Below are 20,413 nucleotides of genomic sequence, written 5' to 3' on the forward strand. Positions count from 1 at the left end.
TTTCCTGATTAATTCCCAAATTCCTTCTAAAATAAATAATCTTGGTAGGCTAAGGCAACATGTTTTTTTCCCCAAGAAAAATAAGTTTTAACTCTCTCTCTGATGCTACAGGGTTTACTAATAATGCCTTCAAAAACATAAATGTTGTTTTTCCATTTGTTTGCAGATCACTTAAAGTGCTCACTGCATTTTATTTTATTCCAGACATTGTAATTTCAATGGTACTAGTTCATATTTAGAACTTTCATAAATACAACTTGTCATTTAAAAAAATATCGCAGTAGCAGTGACGCTGAGGCTAGGATTTTGAAAGGGGGGGAAGAGACAGAGAGAGAAAAGGGGGCGAGAGAGAGAGAGAGAGAGAGAGAGAGAGAGAGAGAGAGAGAGAGAGAGAGAAACTGAGACTCTTGTTCTTCCTGCATTTGCTTGCTTGCTTTTTGGAGGTACCCTGCACCAGCCTAAGTGATGGCCTTGATGTACTGGGAATCGGTGCAGTAGCAGGGTCCCTGGCTGCTGTCTTTTATTTCAGGGATCTCCTTTGGGCTCTAGTGGGATGTACCGCTTCTAGTCTTTATCTGAAATCCATCCTCTCATTTCAAGCCCTTTAGCTTCATGACTCTGCTCCAAACTCTTGGAGGTAGCTGTAAGACTTTTTTTTTTTTTTTTTTTTTTTTTTTGGGCATTAGGGAAGGGGTATGTAATTTCCCCTTTCTACACTCTAGACCTTTCCTCTATATTTAAATATATTGGCTTTCTCTCTTATGAATTTAGTCTGAAATTATTTTTCACTGCCTTTATTACATCCCTGCTTTTGATGGCAAAATAGCTTCCTGTGTTTTGAAAACATCTGCTTTCCAGGTTTCACACGAGAAAATTGATTTTACTTTTCTCTTAAGTCCAGAAAGGTAGAAAGTTGGACTTGTTTCCAAGTGCAACTTTTCCATTTTTTTGTCTTCCCTAAAGTTATCCCCTTTCAGTTCTGATTCACTTTCCCCCTTTTATTTCTTCTAATCACCACTCCTCACTTCCCCTCTCCTTCCAAAGAACCAGAAAAGATTGATTGCGTCTTATTTCAGTAGACAAAATTAACATATATTTTTTGTCTAATCTATGGTACGTGTTAAAGTTTTCTCCATATTTTCTTCATTCGTCCTCGGATTTGGGGAGAGGTAATTTTCCTTCAGTTAAAAAAATCTCAGATTTGCAATTTAAAGTGGTCTCTATTTGAAGACTCTGCTCTTTCACTTAAACCTTTGCTCTAAGCTGTCCCCCCAACTAATGCCCCCCTTCTTTGGAGACGTTCTTTTCCTAGTTAATTTAAACATTGCTGCATTTGCTTAAAGGAAGAGAGAGACAAAGGGAAGAAGAAAGAATAAGAAAGAAAAGAGAAGAGGGTGGAAGAATAAAGGAAAGAAAAAAAAATCTTAACAAAAATTCTTAGCCAGGTTCCTATTGTTGCTCCTGTGCATTCCACTTCTCGGTGTGTGTGCGAGCGTGTGTGTGTGTGTGTGTGTGTGTGAGCTCGTGTGTTTTTAATACATGCATAAACTTTTGGTGCCTCTCTCCCTCTTCCTAGGCTCTTCTCCCATCCTCTCTTCCTGCTCTCCTTGCCCTGCTCATCACTTTCCCCTGGTTTTTTTTTTTTCCTCCCTTCCTCCCCTCTGCCTCCCTCCACCTCCCCCTTTTCTTTTTTGCTGAATCTTATTGATCCAGAAGGTGGCTAATTAGCCCTTCCCGTCGTGCCTGGGTAATGAAGCACATGCGCACTGAATTAATCACAGCCATTTTTTGCAGGAAACTAATTAGCAGAATAAAGATCCAAAGACTTTTTTTTCTTTTCACTCATCAGCTCCCACTTCCAGCGCGTCCCCTCCGACCGCTGCAGCCGCCACCGCCGCCGCCTCCTCCTCCTCCTCCTCCCGGCCGCAGCCGCCGCCGCCGCCGCCTGCTTTGCATCCCAATTACAGCCTAGAGCCGCCGCCGCCGCCGCCGCCGCTTCTCCTCCGTGGCCCCTGCCCGCTCCGGGGGCTGTAAACTCCCCGCCAACCATGCTGCTCGGCGGCAGCGGCGGCGGCGGCTCCGGCTCCCCGGCTGCGGCCGCCTCCCGCCCCGGGCTCCGCCGAGCGCGCTCCAGCTCCGCCGCCGCCGCCGCCGCCGCCGCCGCCAGCAGCGCGTCCTCCGCCGCCGCCGACCCCCGCCAGCCGCCGCTGCTGCCTTGATGGGCTCCGCGACCCGAGCGCCTCTTTTCGGGATTAAAAGCGCCGCCAGCTCCCGCCGCCGCCGCCGTCGCCAGCAGCGCCGCTGCAGCCGCCGCCGCCGGAGAAGCAACCGCGTAAGTGGCAACTTTTCCCTCTTTTTTTTTTCCCGCCGCCGCCGCCGCCGCCTGCTCCTCCTCCTCCTCCCGCCGCCACCGCCCGGACGCGGGGCTCCTCGGGGCGCCCGGGCTGCTTTGCATGGGGCTCGTCCTGCCCCCTCCCGGCTCCCGCGCCCGGCCGCCGCCGCCCGCGCTCCCCGCGCCCGCGCCCTGCTCGCTCGCTGCGTCCCGCTCGCCTTCCCCCTGCGCCAAACTTTCTCTTTCTCTTCTTCTTCCTCCTCCTCCCGACGCCGCCGCCGCCGCCGCCGCCGCCGAGCCCGGGCCGCCCCCTCCTCCTCGGCCCCCGCGCCGCCGCCACCGGCCGCGGGCGACCCCCGGGAGGGTGGAGGCGCCCGGGGCGAGGCCCGCGCGGAGAGTTTGGAGGCGCCGCCGGGCAGGGCCGACCGGGGCGCGGGCAGAGGGCGGGAGGGCGGTCGGGGTCCCGGCGCCGAGACAAAGGCAGCGGCCGGCGGTGTTGCGGGGGGCGGGGGTCCGCGGTGCCGAGCGCCCCCGCCCCCGCCGTTCTCGGCCCCCAACTTTGCCCCACCCGGAGTGGCGCCGGGGCCCGGGGCTGAGCCGCCGCGCGGGGCGCGCACCCGGCCCGGGGCAGTCGCTGCGGTCTCAGCCTCTGCTGCTGCTGCCGCGACCGCCGCCGCTGGCCGTGCGGCCGGGCGGGCGCTTTCCGCGCCGGGGCTGGACTTGCCAGGGACGCGGGAGCCCGTTCGGAGCCTCGGGGTCCCGGAGGGGGGCGAGGCGGCCGCGCGATCCTCTACCTGCGCGCTCTCCGCCCTGCCCCACTGGCAGCGCTGCAAGCGCCCAGAGGGGGCTCTGCCCTGGACACTAGGGGCTCCCGGGGGCTCGGGGCTGCGCCACCGGCCAGGGCCAGATCTCTCCGGGCCGGCCTTCCTCCGCCAGCTGAGCTCAGAGACATCCGAGGATGCTTTTTTTCTTATTTTTTTCTTTCTTCTTCTTCTTCTCCTCCTCTCTCTTTCTCTCTCTTTTTTTTTTTTCTCTCTCTCTCGCTAATCTGGGATTGTTTACGTTCAGTTCCCCACTCTCACCCCTCGCCTGGCTCCACTCGATGCAAAAACCTTGTTCCTGAATGTTATATTATGTATTTTAATTTCCATCTTTTTGTATGTCTATTGGAGAGTAGATCTAAGTGTATTTCATGCAGTGAATGTAATTAAATTGTGTATGGACTCTATTCGGAGGCTTCTTGCAGAACTATTGAATTAAAAATATATATATATTTCACTTTACGAATTAAGCTGTTGCTCAGCATCTGACTTTTGTCCAGTGTTGTGCTGTTCTTTCAACGGTGGCAAATTCTTTGATTACAAGTGCTTTCAAAAGGCATCCAGTCCTAACTTTTCTCCCTTGTTGTTTTGAAGTAGGGTAAATATGACAATTTTTATTGGTCTCAATTATTGAAACTTGATCTAAACACTGTATGGAAGGAGCATGCTGCTTGCCTTTTTCTGGCCTCCAGTTCTAGTGACTTTTAAAAGGCAGTTTGTTAAGTACCTTTGAAGAATATGACAGACGGTGATCGCTTGGCTGTAATGCAAATTACAGAGCATAAATTCACTTTGGAATTTAAAAAAGAGTCGAGCCCTTTCACTGGGGACAATTGAGGATTTATTATGTTTTTTAAAAAATTACTTTTTTTCTCCTCCCTACTTTGGAAGAATAGCTAGTTGCAGACCAACTTATTTGGAGGTCCTCAGAAAGAGGCTTGGGCAGTAGGCAGGGGAGAAGATTGATCACAATCTACATAATCAATAGGGCAGCGTGCTGCAATCGTGTACCTACATTTACTGTAAATTTCTACAATATCTGCAGCGTGGGTGCTCCAGTGTCTTGCTTGGCTTCTTAGAGAGGATTTAGAGGCAGAGCAACCAGAATTTACTGCCCAGCCCTCCGGAACAATATAGGGAAGTCCACTTCATAGTGGCCTCATTTTAAAACCCCATTTTGCTGAAGGTTTTTTTTTTTTTAAAATCTATTTACATGTGGGGGTTCCAGGAGCTGAACCCCCAAAGTGTAGATGTCCTGTGGGTTGAGGGGAGTTGGGGGGTATTCAGGGGACCTAGAGGGTGGGAGTTTGCTTACTGAATGACCACTTTCAGGGCCCTCTTCTCATCTTAGTGTTAGGTTTTTTTTTTTTTTTTAAACTAGTGCAAGTAAGAGATAGGAAAATCAGTATATACTAGAGATTGAAGCATTGTCAAAAGTATGAGTTGCTGTGTGTGTATGAGAAAAGAGAGAATACAGACACAGTCAGTCTTGAAAGCTTGGTGGAAGGTGAATCCATATTTGGAGATGATTTTGAAATGGTGTAGCAAATGGTGCACGAAGAGGCTTTTGTAAAAAGTGTACACAGAATCAGTTTTGAAAGGCTTGCGGTTAGGGGAGATGAGGTGTGGGCAGGGAAACCCACTTTAGGCCAGCAGCCTTTCTCTCTCTGTGTGTCTCCCTTCCCCCTCCTCGGGTTTTGGTTTTTAATTACTTAATGCTGAAACGCACAGGGCTTATATAAATATTTGCAAATGCTCTTTCCTATTGATTTCTCTGAATAAACTGCCCTGCTCCGGTCCAGAGAGGAGGCGATTCAGATCTGTGGACTTTTGAAACATATAAAGTCTCTGGAGGAGTGGTGTTCTGCGCATGTATGTGTTTGTGGGTAGAATTGTAGGCATGAGGATTTTGGGGGCCCGCAAGGAGAGTTCAGGCTCTCCATGATGTGGGCTAAGAAAACTGGTCAGGAGCTGATCCCATGGCCTGGCAGTCCTGGGGTGGGTGTGTGTGTGTGTGGGGGGGGGGGGTGTGTACGGGGGGGGTGTGTGTGTGCGTGCGCGCGCGCCCGCGCCCATATGTGCATCTACATTGTGTGGATGTCTTCACTGGGGAAGTCTGAATGCATATGCACTTACTCCCCTCACCCCTATTAAATATGGAGCAGTTTTTCAGGGCTCTGTGACTGTCTTCTCCTTAGGGTCACATTGAGTTTGAATCTGACCCAAGGTGCAGGAATCCTGCAATGGGGAAATAAAAGAATATACAGAACGGGGTCAGGTTAGCTGCTCAGAGGCCAAAACCCCTACAGCTGCTTTGATTTTATTTTTTGGTGTATATTTTAGGCTCCTCCTGCCATTCTACAAATTGTGCCTCCCCCTATCAGGTGTTTGGTCTGTGGCTTAAAGGCACCAGAGCCTCTGCCTGCATAGACTAGGCTCCCCGGAACAACAGAAAACCCACATTACCGAATCCAAAACAAAACCTGGGAGGAGGGGGAGAAAAATCCCCTATTGAGTTCAGGCAAATAAGATTGGGTCTCTAGATCCGGTTACAAAGCAGCTTTGAATATGCAAGACAGTGCACAAGACCAGTTATTCCAGTTACAACAAACTATTAAAAAAAAAGAGAGAGAGAAAAGAAAAGGCATGTTTAGGTCGTAATTTGTTAGTACAAGGAAAAGAATCCCACATAAAGCTGCCTTTCTTTTTTTTTCTCCCTTTACTGGCTTCACACAGAACTCACTCACCCCTTTCCAATTCATCTGCTGTATAGGTTCTTTTATTAAAATCTTTTGGGTTTAGGAAGATGGCTGCAAGCAACACATTTTCTGTATTTGTTTCCCCTTTATCTTAGAGAGTGAGTTGGCAGGGGTTCTGTGGTTTGCAGTTACACAATATGTTATCATGTTTTTAATCACTAAATCATTGCAGTGGTTATAGATTTACAGTCTTGGGGTATTACAGAGAGGAGCAACGGCGGCTATATATATGCTTTTAAATTACACCAATGTAAACTGAGTGCGGCAGCTGTGAATATGGTCGGCAGACATCTATCCCCTCCCCCCTCCCAGTTCTTTCTTCCTCTGTGATTTTTCTCCCAAATTTCTTGTTTTGCTTAAAATAAGCTACCCCTTGTCCTCCCCTGTATTGTCTCTTTGCCCCCTCTTCGAGAAGAATGAATTTTCATTTTAGACCTGTAGCCCCAGAGAAGCTAGAATTCAAACTCTTGAGCTATAACTTCGGATCAGAGTATAACAATAATAATAATGAAAAGTATGGATTTCCTTAAAAAATAAAAAAAAATCCTCCTGGTTTCCTTACGGATGTCGTGTATCGGGATGGAGGGTTGATTTCACGTCAGAAAGTAGGGGGGAGGGTTGGGGGGAGGGGAGCTGGGCTGGTGGCGCTCGCCTGCCTGGAACCTCGAATGTCCTGTCCCTGCGAGCCCACTTTCAGCTTCTGTTTGTCATATTATTATGTAACAGAATCCTTGGCAGCATTAAAAATTCAGTATTACAAGCTGATTGTAATGCTGCCTCATTAGACAACACTGTCTGGCCTTGTATTAAGTGAAACGTGGAGCTTGGCTTTTAGATTATAAACACCAATAAATATTAAGGATCAGCAGAGGGGGCAGTAGCAACTGGGTTTTTGGCCCCTTCTGGTTTTATCCCTCCTCCCCCTCCAGGCCCCCAGATCATCTTCCCTTTAGCCCCTCTCTTCCCCTCTCTCACCACCCCCATGGTAACTGTCATGTGTTTTCTTGTGGGGATGCTGATGTGTCGACCCTAGTGGCATTTTAGGAAGGCTTTTTATAGTTATCTTGTGTACACAAAGGTTTGGAAGTTTGTTTTGTTTTGATCTTCAGTAAACAGGTCCTTCACTTTGCTGATGTCATTTCCGTTCATATTTGAGTTGTTTATTGTGCTTCTTTGCAGGGCCCTCTCATCCCTACCCCCACCTTGCCTTTCAGCTCAGAGCCTGTGGCTGCCTGGGGAAGGGGGAGTGTGCTCCTAAGCTGCCAGGTCTGGGTTCAAAGGCTGAGGGTCGCGTGGCTGTGCCTCGTCCTAGGGTTTGCCCGCTGGGGAAGATGCTTCCAGCTTCAAATCTGGTTAAACACTCCGACATCCACTCGCCCTGGTATTTTCATGGCACTCAGTGATTCATCTCAGCTTCCTCTCTTTGTGACACCTCCCCCCACTTTGCCCCTGCCACACCTTGTCTGCCTTTAATACATCCTTATTGTCCACTTTTCCATGCCCCCACCCACCGAAAAACCTTGTAACGACGACTCTGAGACTTTGATTCAGTTGCAAATCTGAAGCTGGCATTAGTGGACTTCATGCTGTGAAAAAAAGAAAGTGTTTCAAGGCCTCGCCCCCGCAGCCTCCCCGCCACCGCCTTCTATCCCTGTTGGGTTTTTTGTGCGTGTGTGTTTTCTCCCCATTTCCTGCCTTTTTGTAGCTCTAGAGGCCATTCTGGTGTTACTAAAAATGACTATAATGTCCACTGTCTCTTATTTCCATGTGATCTACAATTGGAACCCCCCTCCAAAAAAGAGAAAAAAAAGTAGGATGAGGAAAGCAAAGAGGAAAGCCTGACTGCGTAGGACCCAAAGGCTTTCCTCTAATAGAATGATGGGTTTTAGGTTAAAAATATATATATATTATTGTTTTGTTCTTTTAGGTTTAGAAATAATAGGGAGAGAGGGAAAAGCAGTCATCAGGAAGTTCCCTGAGCTGCTTTCCAACTAAGACGGGTGAAAAATGAACCCGCATTGACACTTGGCTCCATGTGAAAGCCCCTGTCACCTCTCCCCCCTTCCGTGGCCCTGGCCTTTTGTTTCTGGAGAACGGAGCTAAGGTACTTTTTCTCCCAGACCAAAGGCAGCAGGCAAGGAGTCCCCTTGTGAGCGCATCGCCTTTAGATGGCCTTCTCATGGTTATTGTCAATGCAGACTTCCCCAAACAATTGCTCCGGGGAGACAGAAAAGCAAAAACATTTGTCCTATTTTTTTAACCTCTTTGTTTTAGACTTCTTTTTTTTCCTCCATTCTTTAAATTTCACAGTTTCTATTTGTCTGCAGAGACAAACGAAACAGCATGAAGCACATTTTTACCGTAGGCCTCACTGGCGATTGGAGCAGCCTCAATAGAAATCCAAATTCTAAAACACTGGCTGACTTGGAGGAGATGTGAAATTTTCAGCTCGGGGCTCTGAAGTCAGATTAGCACAGATTTTTGAACCCAAATGCCCTAAAATGAAAAGATAAGAAAATAGGATTCTAGAATTATTTGGGGGAAAGCATGGAAAGGGTCATCTTTTGTCTCGCTTCCTGTCTTGTGCCTCATCCTTAGAAGCTTGATAGGGGAGAATTGCAAACCCCAATGAATTCTTCATTTAAAAAAAAAATTCAACCCTGGCTGTTATACTTCTGATACAGCATTTGATTATTTTAACTCATGTGTGAAAGAGCTCTTGGTACATACTGTGGGACTGATACTGTGTTGAGAATTTTTTTTAAACCTACAATTTATATAAACAGGCAGTATCCCATCGTCCATTTCTTTTCCTCTTCTGTTTCCTTTTTCCTTTCTTCTCCTTCCAACCTGCTTCCCCTACAAGAATTCAGTGGTTAGCATCAGACGAACTGTAAAGGGATGTGTCAGACGGTGGGGTTGGCCTCTGAAGAAAATAGGAATCCACCTCTTTCTTCTGGGCCCCAAACAAAGCGCCTCTCTCCCCTGTAATGTATGGACCCAGATTGCGATGCTGTCCTTAAGCGTCTGTCTGCCTTTCCATTAAAATTCTCAATTTCAAGGTTTAGAAACACAAATGTAAGAGTCCCCCTGGGTATAAAAGTCTTGCATGGCAAATTCTCTTTGCCCTTTCAGAAATAATATTTTTGTTTAAAAAATAAGGAGTGAGAAAGAGAGAGCGAGCTCTTTACCTGCCATGTAAAGCTGTTTTAAGGCAAATTCTTTATTTTGGCTTTCTTAAAACTTGGGCTTTGTAACTTGAAATTAATGTAGAAAAACTCCGGAATCACAGCTCTTAAAAAATAGTTACTCATTTGTGTCTTTCTTGTGGATATCATGGACAGATTTAGCATCCGAACTGGGGAGGGTGGGAAAGGAAATTAGATAATGTTCCACCTATGATTTGGGGGTAAAAATTAATTTATGGAATTAGCACTGTAGGGAAGGATGGAGGTCTTGAGGTTTCAGCAGAGAAATGTTAATGAAACCATCTGTGTGCAGGCCTTGGCGCACTAGCTTCCAATGGTTATGAAGGCAAATGTGAGCTGTTCTGAGGAAGGCCTGCATTCTGTTCCATACCCAGGAAGTCTTGGCCACCCAGCAGGTACCAGACCCCTAAATATAACTGCCTCAAAATCACGGGGTGAACTCAGGCCATGGAGCGAAATTCAGCTCCAGATGGTTCCTTGTTTATTTCAGGAACGTTTGTTTTTATTTTTTACTCTCTTCTGGATTTTTCTTTGTTAAAACCTGCAGGTTATTTAAGCACTAGTTTTTAAAATCAATGTGTACCTATAATTTAATAAAAATAGAAGAACCCGGAAGGGTGCACACAAATTTGCCTAAACCCAGTTGTGCTGTGAAAAGGGAGTCCACGTTAAGCTAGAAGTCAGAACACTGACATCCACTGTATCTTAGAGATCATATTTACGTTTGCAAAAGTGGATGGACACAGCATTAGTAGGAAGTGTAAGTGTAGAAAGAGAGAGAGACAAGCAGATTTGGTTCGGTGGAATCATTGTAATTTACCAGCCAGCTCAGCGTTAGGGGGGCAGGCCTCTGGCTCAGAGACTGGGTAAGGGGAGGAGTAGGAAAAGGGTTAGCACTCCCTGATTTATTTTTAAATATTTATCCTTTCCACTGTTGCCAATTACACTTTCCAGATGAGACGAGACTGGGTATGAAGAACTGTGAGGGAAGAATTGCCTCTTCTGAGAGTGGGTTTATTTGTCAGCGGTGTTCAGGATGGAGACATGAGAATGTCAGGCTATCACTGCTGGGTAGGCCATGGGCTTAACATCAGGCAGCTGCCCTTGGAAGAGCCGGGCCTTCCAGAGCTGGAGGATAGAATTTGCAAGGAGTATTTCAGAGAAACTCCTGATTTCCTCTGTAAGTGCAGAAGTTGCCAGTTCCCTCTGAAGAGGTATTGTTTTTATGAAGAAGGAAAATGAATTTTAGTAGAGGTGACACCCAGCTGTGTGCAGTCCCTTATTTCCATAATGTACAGAGGCCATAGATCACCTGCCTGTGGATTACCTGTTAAATTTTTGCCTGGAACAAAGGCAGGCTTGACTAGGCCTCATCATGTGCATAGCTGGTGCCAGATAAAGAAAAGGAGCCCAGGGTCACTCTCAGTTCTACTTGTCAGGCCTCTGAAGTGCAGGAGGCAGGTCACAGGGTCTGCTTCTTGGGACAGTGGCGGTATTAGGGCAGATCCCCTCCGGGCCTTCTGCCCAGGCACTGTTGAATCTTCCCAGGTTACTTTAATAGCTTGTTCTTTGGGTTGTCTAGCTTTTATGTTATTGAATGTATTTGTCTGTGGGCCTACCAGGATCATGATGTCACCAGATTACGAAGTTGTCCCCTGTTAATGAAAGTGAAGACAAAGGAGCAAAGTTAGGTTTTCTGAGAGTATCAACATTTTCTGATTGTCTTTAATTTAGCCAACAGGCCGTAGGGTTGCTCCCAGGTAAGTAATCTTGGTTTTCCTAAGGAGATTTCCAGAGGCATCTCTGAGTTGTGGGCCACACTGCTAGCACCATCATCTTCATGTATTATTCATAGTCACTTTTTCAATTAAATTATTAATTGTTTTTCTTTAAGGTGTTCTCAACTTATGTGGCCAATATAAATAACTGTGTGTTTTGAAAACACCACCTGTTCTTGGGCCTGAAGTCAGGTGGTCTGGAAGGAGCTCTGCAGTGACCATAGTCCGGTTTGCAAAATCATCCTCCACCTTCCCCGCCGGCTCTCCACACCCCCCACACTGCCCCTGAGCTCACGTGTGACTGAATTGGGTTTGTGCCCTCCTTTGTCCCTAATGGGACATGATTCCCTGGAGGCAGTCTTTTCTTCCAGGGCCCTCACTGAAAAAAAAAAAAAAAATTTTTTCCCCCCAGGATCTGTTCTGGACCAAAATGTAGAGAGGGGCTGTCTGTACCCAACAGGTTAGGTATTTACGTTAATCTGAACCCAGATTATATTGTGCAAAAAGCCTTCTACAGGGGGAGGTGATGGTTTTCACCAGCTAAGCATCCCTCTTTCTCTGGAGTCAGTGTGTGCCTCGTGCTAATACAATTCCATGCATACTGCTCTTCGCCTCATGAGCTGATTATATTTCTAACACTTGCACGGTTCATTATTGTGCCCGAGGAAAAGACTCTCCAGGCTATAAGGCCAGCCTGGGTGGGTGGTTTTCAGAAAGGGTAAAAGCAGGTGCCTTTCTGTGCTGTGAGAATCGGGAGTAAATTCAGACTGAGGGTGGGATTCTGACAGGGAGGACAGAGGACTTACGGTGAGAGATTTCTGTAGGGCTGCCTTTGAGATCAGAATGGAAAAGGTGAACTTTGGGAGACAGAAAAGCGCCCAGCAATCGCTTTGACCAACTGGGGTGGCCGCTTTAAATCTTACCCTGGCGGTAGCTGTTCCCTTGGAAAGGGCGCGATCTTTGCTATCTGCAGTGCTGTGGCTTTATAAGGTGAGGCTAGGGAGCCTGGAGGTTTTAATTGCAGCTCCGTTTCTTCCCACTTCTTTTCCTCCTCTATCTAGTGTTCTCTTTCTCTGGCCTCAAAAACTATTCCTTAAACTCTCAAAGGAGAGCAGGGGGATGTTTTTGTAAGTTTCTGCAACTGAAAAACAGAAGTGCTCTGTAAAGCAGTTAATAGGATGGGTGTGTGTTTCCAATAAATATCTGTCCACATTGGCTTCTGTCCCCACGCTGGAGTGGCCTGGCAGTGACGTGGACAGGGCCCCGGGAGCGCTGGCTCCGGTTCGGAGGCCCCAGGCTCCTTTTAGTAGCGGAGGGCGCGTCCCTTTCTTCTCGCCCGATTCTAGGCCGGCCCCTGACCTTTGATGAGCGAGGGGTCAGCGCCTCGGGGAGGGCCCCGGCTTTGTTCCCGCCGGGGCTGGTTCCTGGGGCGGCGCAGGCCGAGCGGTGAGGGCTCTTGGCCCCAGGCGGGCGCGGCGCACCGCCCCCCCCACCCCCGCCCCCGCCTGCCCCAAGGCCCGCACCGGGAGCGTAGCTTCCCCGGGTCCCTGCGGGCGGGTGGGCGGGCGCGGTCGCCGCCGAGCAACCCGGCCTGCGCCCGGCAGGACTGTAGATGTCAGGCTTTGCCCGGGGAGCCGAGCGGCAGCGGGGCTGTGAGTTTCAAATTAACCTTCCGCTTTGTTGCTGTGTAATGTGGATCCCCGAAGGCCCCCCGCCCCGCCTGCCCCCCTTTCCCGGGCGGTGCGCGCTGCGAACTGCGAGTTGGGCTTCATTTACATAAAGCGACTCCGGGCGGGCGGCGGCGGCGGCGGCTGAGGAGGAGGCGGCGGCGGCGGGCAGGCCGGGGTCCGGACTCGAGCGCCGCGCCCCGTGGGTGAATCCCCGCCGCGCCCCGGGACCTCCCTGCGGGGACAGGCCGACCGCCAGCCCTGCCACCACCATGAGCTTCCCGCCCCTGTCTCCGGGCCCTGTGCTCCTAACCAGAGCCATCTCGGAGTCCTGGGGCCAGCGGGAGGTGGGGAGAATGCCGCCGGGGGTGGGTAAGCTCGGGGCTCGGGTGCCACTGGAATTTCCCGTTGTTGCGCAAGGCTGCGCGGCCCCGGGACCTGCGAGTGCCGCCTCCCTCTGGAGGTGCGCGGAGGCTTGGTGTGCCAGGTGAGTGCAGCCTCCCTCCGGGTCCGTGAAGCCGGCCTGGAGCCGCAGGCAGGTGCTGCGAGTCTTGGCTGAACTTCCCATTCTCTTGGGGCGTGTGGGGGAAGGGCAGGCAGGATGCACTTGAACTCCCAGACTGCAGTTGCAACCTACCTAGGGGGCGAGCACCTAAATTCTGTTGGGTGCACAGTAAAGCCCTCCCTTCCTCCTCCCTTCCCTTTCCTCTATTCTCCCCTCCTTCCTCCTTAACTGCATCTGCTTTTGGATGAGTTCCTGCCTTCTGAATACTTGTGGTACTGGTGTCATTTAGAAGTTTGGGTGCCTCCGCCTAAAAATGCACACTTGTCAGCCCTGGAGAAGTCGTTGGTCAGTTTGAAACAATGTGAAGAATGCCCTTGCGGAGTAATTAAAGGGAGAATCAGAGTTTTGGAGCTGGAGGGCACCTTTGGAGATCATCTTGTCCACCCTCTAATTTTAGTTTTTTTGCACTCAGAAAAGACAGAGCGCGGGGGGGGGGGGGGGGGGGGGGCGGGGGCGGGGTGGGGAGCTGATGCAAAGGAGAGAGTCAAGATTTCTATCCTGTTTAAGGAGGAGGAATGCCTATGTTTAGGTCAGAAGCAGAAAAACAATAACAAAAAGAACCATTGTAGGCTTGGAGGGAAACGAACATTCTGGAAAATGGTCTTTTCTGCGGTGGACACACCTGTGTGACGTTAGGAGAAGGCCTGGAGGGTAAAGAAGGCGGTTCAGGCATGGCTTGTGCTAAGAAGGAATTGCCTGGCACAGTGGTACCTCTTGTGCTAAACCGGCCCGTGAGCAGGTGAATCCAGGAGGGTCATCCCTCCCCGCAACCCTCTACTTGTGTCATTTAACATGCCTGACAGACTCCCTAAAAGCCACTGACAGATAACCCCAGAGAGGACAGATGGCCCTGCCTGGGCGCAGAGGGAAGGCCTCTCCTTCAGGCTGGGGCCTGCTTGTCGGAATGCATCAGGGCAAAGCCTTGAAGGTACATTGTGAGAAAGTTACACGTCATCTTACTTCTCTCCATGCTTTGAGATCCTCGGAGACAAGTCCTTAAATAAATAGAGTATAATTTAAAGCTCACCCTAGCTGGGGAACCTGTTTCGTTGCCATCAGCAGCAGGTGTGAGTTTGTAGAGTTGGCCCCTCGAGTCCCCTCATTCCTAAATTCAGGAGGTGTCAAACCTTCATGTTCAGTTAATGGCTGTGGTTTCTGGCTAGGTTTCAAGGGAAACCCTGAAAATCACAAGTTCCAGGAGGCTGGGCTCCAGGAGGACGTGTGAGTGCTGTGGTGGGGACTTCATTGGGTAGGGAAATACACATCTTCCAAGGCAACCTGATCAAGAAAGGCCCCAGCAAGGAATGTGAGTCTGCTCCTTGTTATCAGAACAGCCATTGGGAGCCTGAGATTCTGAATCTAGTTACTTCACCATGAAAAACCATGAAGGCAAAGGTGAGGTGTGAGGAAAGTCAGAAGACCACGGTCCCAAATAATTAAAGGGTTTCAAGAATGGGGTCTTTGGAGAGAGGTACATACCTGGGTGTTTGCACACCTGCATTTGTGTTCATTCGGTTTCGCAGAGACCCTGAAGGCACCCTTTCACAGAGTCTATAGCTGTGATGGCCAAAAGAAACTTTTCCTCTCCCCCTTTTCTAAATTACAGGACTAAGGAGATTGTCCGCGTGGTGTTTCCAGCATAGTTTTCAGAAAGCATGTAAAGTGCCTCTCAGAGTGGGCTGGGGTCACACTTGGCTCTTTTATTTAATTACACAAGTGTTATTTAACAACATGGAGCAGATGCAGAAGCGGCTCTTTTACACTTTAAAAATAGCCCTTTCGGAATCACAGGGAATTAAGTGACTTGGAGACCTTCTGTCTTTATGACATGGGTCACTTCCCTCTCTCAACCCTTTTTTTTTGTTTGTTTGAAATGGCTGCACTTTCTATGAGATAGAGCTACTGTTTTCCCTTTCTTCTGTAAACAGTATTGATGGACAGGGAACTATTGAGAAACACTTGCTAACTATTCCAGAATGATGATGATGATAATAATAATAATACATGCTGCTTCCCTAACCACCTGACACTTTATTTTGGTTCCTTTCCTTCCATTTTTTTTTGTTTGTTTGCACAAATGAATGTTAAGGGAGGGTAGAAAAGGCTCAAATAAAAAGGCACTCTACACAGGCCTCTGCCTGACTCTTTCCAACAGGGCGAAGTGCCTGCCTTCCTGCAGCTTGAAGGTTGAATTTCACTGCTGTGTCTGTCAACTCAGTGCCAACTGTAGAGCCCAGTGGCGAGGAGCTAAAATAAGCGAGATTTTGGTTTTTATTATTCTGACTTTAAATGATGACTGCTAGACACTCCCAGGACTGGCCTGGCTCATCTTGGGTGACTCAAAGGTGGTTAGTTCATTAGAGTACATCCATAATTACAGACTGCTGGAAAAGTCTTATCTGGGGCTAGCGGTGATTTGGCTTAGTTCGTTTATTTCTGGTCACAAGCAGCATCAAGGAAACATGTCCTTATTGTCACTGTGTGCACTTTTTAGTGTATCTTTCAGGGGGTGGAGCTTTTTGTCTTCCTCCTACACATTATCAGTAAGAATCTGGAAATACTTGAGGGCCCAGAGCAGACCCTTACTTAAGAAATTACTTTTATTGCTAAGTTGTAACAGTGAGTGTCATCTTAAAAAGTAAATATTTAAGTGACTAAGCAACATTTTATAAAAGTGTAGCGAACTGGCTTATTTAAAGGGGAAGAAAGTGAATTGTCTTTATAAAACTCTCCTTTTGGCTGGGCATAGTGGCACGCGCCTGTAATTCAAGCACTTTGGGAGGCTGAGGCGAGCGGATCACCTGAAATCAGGAGTTCGAGATCAGCCTGACCAAAATGGTGAAACCCCATCTCTACTAAAAACACAAAATTAGCTGGGTGTGGTGGCACGTGCCTGTTATCCCAGCTATGCTACTCGGGAGGCTGAGGCAGGAGAATTGCTTGAACCCACGAGGCGGAGGTTGCCGTGAGCCGAGATCGCACCATTGCACTCCAGCCTGGGCAACAAGAGTAAAACTCCTTCTCAAAACAACAGTTAACAACCACCACCACCACCACCACCCCACCACCTCACCTTTTAGGAGTAACTCACCTGCTTCTCAGCTCCGAGCATTTAGCCTTGATTTGCAGGTAGGCAGCAATGATTCTGGCCTGAAGAAACTTGTGTAAACTCCATCTCACACTCAACCCACACTATGGAGCTAATGGACTGAAGGTGCCTGTCAGTTACCTGAAGAAGTACAGTGTGTGCTGTGGTTTATACTTTCATTTGTTATTAAAATGATTGCTTGCTGTTAGCCTGGCCTATTTCTGTGATGTTTGGGCCTGTTGGCCTGTTCTGGTTCCCAAGGCTAGTGCAATTAACCAGGATGGGGGTGTTACTGTAAAAACACAACAGGAAGGCCGATTCCATTGTAGTGAACTTCATAGGGGTATCCAAATGCTCTGGTATGAGAATTTGATGGTAACGGTTAATATTAGAAGTCACAGCACAGCTCAGAACCACCGTCCTGTGCCTGAGTTAAAAACTGTGGTCAGGGGAAATGGGAACCCAGTTTTAATAGAATCCAGGCAAGGGAATTCCTTGGCAGGAGCTACTTTAAGTCATAAAGGGTGCCTGTTCTCTCCAAAGCAGAGTGTCCTGTGTCCTTAGGCCACTCAGATTGAGAAAGGAACACACAGAAGCTACGGTTGTGTCAAACCGCCCCGAGGGAGAGACCCAGGCAGAAATCTTGGCTCATTGGCAAGCCACTTTCAAAATCCAGATTAAAGAGAAGCACTACAAAATCAACAACTGTCAGATGGCTTTTCTCTATGATTTAAAGCTGACTGCCGGATTGATCTCTTTGAACATGTGCAAAGTGGCAGTTAGATGTCGGAGGGTTAGCTTCTTGGGGCTAATAGGGTAAATGACTCCTATATGGACAGAAACTGGGGACAGAGGTGTGGAGCAGGGTTTAGTGCTGACTGGCAGTAGCAGTGTGCTAAAGCTTCAGAAATAGGGAAAGAACTGGAATGTTTCTTTCTAGTTTTCATTCTTTGGGCCAGGGAACAGGTAGGTGAGGACCAGGCCATGGTTGCAGTGATGGGTATGTCTCTGCAGAGTTATTTGCCCAAGGAAGGTACTTGGCTTTTAACATTTAAAGGTGATTTTTCTTTTCTTTGATGTTTCTGCCCTTCTTTACCCTTCATTCATGGAGTTTCTTGCTTTTACAAGAATAAAGGCTCAACTAAAAACAGGGAGCGAGACACAGGAAGTTTGCAAGGTGGCAAATTCAGCCCTGTTTCAGAGCAAGACTTCTCTTTTGTTGGTTTTAACCCCAGACAGGGGATCTTAGCAAAATGCCTGGGCTTTATCTGCCTTTTGGGTGACAACCTCTCCCTGTCCACCAGAGGGTCACCACAGCAGTCTCATCAATACGAGGATTCCTGCCTGGGGGTTTTGATGTGTGCTTTTCCAGAGGGGCCTTAGCTGGCCCTCTGTGTCTTGATGGGGCTTAGGTGGTTCTGCTGCGCATTCTTTGAGCTTTGGTATTAACACATGTGCTGCCTCTAAGATTTTTCCATCCTTTTCCCTCCCTGGAGTCAGGTCTAAAGCTTCCAGTGAGGCAGGGAAAACATGTGCTGCCCTTCTACCCCTACTCTTGGCAGCGAGTGGTTTGAGATGAAGCCATTGAAACTCCCCTGCAAGGAAGCTGGCCCACCTTGAGAAGAGGGGCCTGTGCTGGGGTGCCTCTCACTTTCTATTCTGCTTGATTTTTGGGAGGAAGCTGATCACAAAGGGCCTGAAAGGCTTTCTTAAATGGTGACCTTGAGTTGAATTTCAAGTGGGTCTTTTGGGATAGCAGTTAGGAATGTATGGAGCACCTTCAGTCATCTGCAGGGGGACCTGGACTGGAACTGGGAGAACTGGCTCCACTGGACTCTGAAAACGCAGTGGAATTTTCATCTGCTGCTGACCTCACCCTCTGTCCCAAAAGTTAACTTGGCCACAAAACCTTTGATCTGAGAGTGAGACCCTTGTCTCTGTGCTTCTAGGGCAGGCGTCAGTGACTGCTTGTTCTCTGTATAGGGGAGAGGGTGTTACTGAATGAGTAGGGCTCAGGACTTAGGGCGATTTGGGGTGCTTAGGCATGATTGGGGCTTTCACACTGGAGAGGTCATGTGTAGACTTCTTGATGGGGGCTCTTTCAGGAAGGAGGAGGCAAAAGAACAGTTTGGCTTCTTTCTTGATTGTTCCTGCCTCCATCCAGGAGTGTGACTGGAGAAAATTGCTGAGTGTATCGGTTGGGCTCGGTTTTGGATAAAGGTCCGCTGCATACATCTGTCACAGGCTCTGCATTCAGAATTAAAATTCCAGTTCAGAGGCTGTCGCCTGTCTGTCTTCTCATTTGAATCTCCTTAGTGGAGAGGCAGGAGGTGGATTAGCTGAGTGCGGAAAGACCAAGGGGCTTAATCAGAGAGTTGATCTCAGCCCTGTATCCCCCCAAAAGTCATATAACTGCCTGTTCAGATATGGAAGTCTGTCTCCCTTCAGTTATCCAAATAGCACTTTTCAAAAGCCTTTAAACTCCTGAAAGTCCATAAAAAGTACATATGTGTAGACATCAGCCGAGCGGCTACCGATGCTTCCAGTTCCGGAGTGGCCTGTTTCGGGACTTCTCTCTTCCCAGCATCTTTGTCCCGTGGCAGTTGCTGGAGAACACACGTGTGCCTTTCTTCTCCATCTCCCAACTTTTCTGTTTTTTAAACAATCGTTCTTAACTACTCAAGAAACAATGCAAGCCTCTTCCACCATTTCAGGCCCTGCTTCCTAAAATGCTCTTTGGCTCAAGGCCTTGGTTCTCGATGTACATTTGGCTGGCTGGGGGAGTGGTTTCTGCCTCCCTTGTGATAGCTCCGCTGTTTCTCTGTGGCCTATCTGCATCAAGGTTAAAGTGTCAGGTCAGCTTCTAGACACTAGAAGAGGCCCGTGGATTTCAGTGTGCACGGCAGGAGGTTGGTGTCACTACTCAGGTGATTGCTTTTTCCGACAGAGTCTTGAATAGTGTCCCCTTTTAAAATTTGATACATAATTGAGATGGGCATTGATGAAGACTTTCAGTCTTTGTACTTGACTGTATGAATGTGTATTACCTGGGCCCGTGTTGGTTGGTTTTTCATAAGGTAGTATTTTACCCTCTTTAAAAATGTCGTTTAAGTAAAGAATGGCAGAAATGACAATAGTAGGATCCCCTCACCCCTGGACACCCTTTTTTAACGGAGGAAGTCGAAGCTGGTTTTTCCTTCAACAGATACAAAATCCTGAGGTTTATTTGGGGAAAGCAGAGAACGTTTATGCCGTTTGGGAAAGGACTGTCAATGTATTTTGCCCTTGCTGGTGAAACTATAAAAATTGTCCAGACAGTGGAAAAATGGGGTGACAGAGGAAATCCTGGTGCAGACTTCCAGATGTCTAACTGGAAGGAGGTGTGGTCTTCCTCATTGGTGAAAGGTAGGAAATAATTACAGAATAAAACAGGGCAGGGCCTGGCCGAGGACCAGAGCGCTGCTTGTGAATCTTTTTCAAATGGGGACTCACGGTGAATGGGAGAAGCAAAGGGGAATAAAAAAAGCCCACTCTTTGGAAAGGTGGTCTCTGCTCTTTGCTGTGGGCCTTACATGCTCTGCTGAGGCCATCGGTGGGAGGCCCACGCTGTGCGACTTTGGACCAGGAATTTAATCTCTCTGAGCCTCACTTCTTTCACCTGTAAAATGGGCATAATGTGTACCTTACATTTGTAGTGGGACGTAAATGAAATAGGAGGCAGGCCTTCACGGCACTTTGAATACTGAATAGCCTCTCCAGATAGCAGCTCCCATCCCCATGCCCTTTTCATTTCTTTCTTTCTTTCCTGCGGCTGGCCTCTGCTACTTTTCCTTTCTTACCACCTTGGAAGAAATAAACTAAAAGGTCCAAAGCAATTCTTCTGTTCTTCCCCATGGGCTGGAAATAGAGCCAACTCCTTTTGACATGTTTGCAACTGTGTTCAGAGGTGAAAGGGTCTGAAATTGCCAGTGTCCCCCATCCTCCCCAGCCCTCCCCGTCTGTCCCTTCTCCTTAGGCTGGCAGGCAGCCCTCTAAGTGAGCAGCCCACTCAATGACCCACCTAGAGAGGCCTTCCCAGGCTGGCTTGTATATGCTAATAGGCCTGACTTGTCCTGGCTTGTTTGTAGTGATTTGTGGAGGCATTTATATGCAAATACTATCAACTTGCAGAGTTAATTATCATGTGCCTCCCCC

General features: G+C 48.4%; 1 protein-coding gene across 41 annotated transcripts in view; it reads left to right on the top strand.

The window, feature by feature from the left end:
• ZFHX3 (zinc finger homeobox 3) overlaps positions 1 to 20,413 on the top strand; it is a 1,555,416-nt gene that overhangs the window by 1,261,350 nt on the left and 273,653 nt on the right. For 2 of the 41 annotated variants that reach the window (XM_035282486.3, XM_078357601.1), the window contains exon 1: positions 1,841 to 2,332. The exons of 37 other annotated variants lie outside the window; for them this stretch is intronic. The gene's annotated coding sequence lies outside the window, so the exon portion shown is untranslated. Of the gene's footprint in view, positions 1 to 1,840; positions 2,333 to 12,712; positions 13,054 to 20,413 lie in introns of those variants that run through there. 2 more of the 41 variants (XM_035282484.3, XM_078357600.1) reach the window with 1 other exon arrangement.

The sequence above is a fragment of the Callithrix jacchus genome, chromosome 20 (genome assembly GCF_049354715.1).
Source record: "Callithrix jacchus isolate 240 chromosome 20, calJac240_pri, whole genome shotgun sequence".
NCBI classification, from domain to species: Eukaryota; Metazoa; Chordata; class Mammalia; order Primates; family Cebidae; genus Callithrix; species Callithrix jacchus.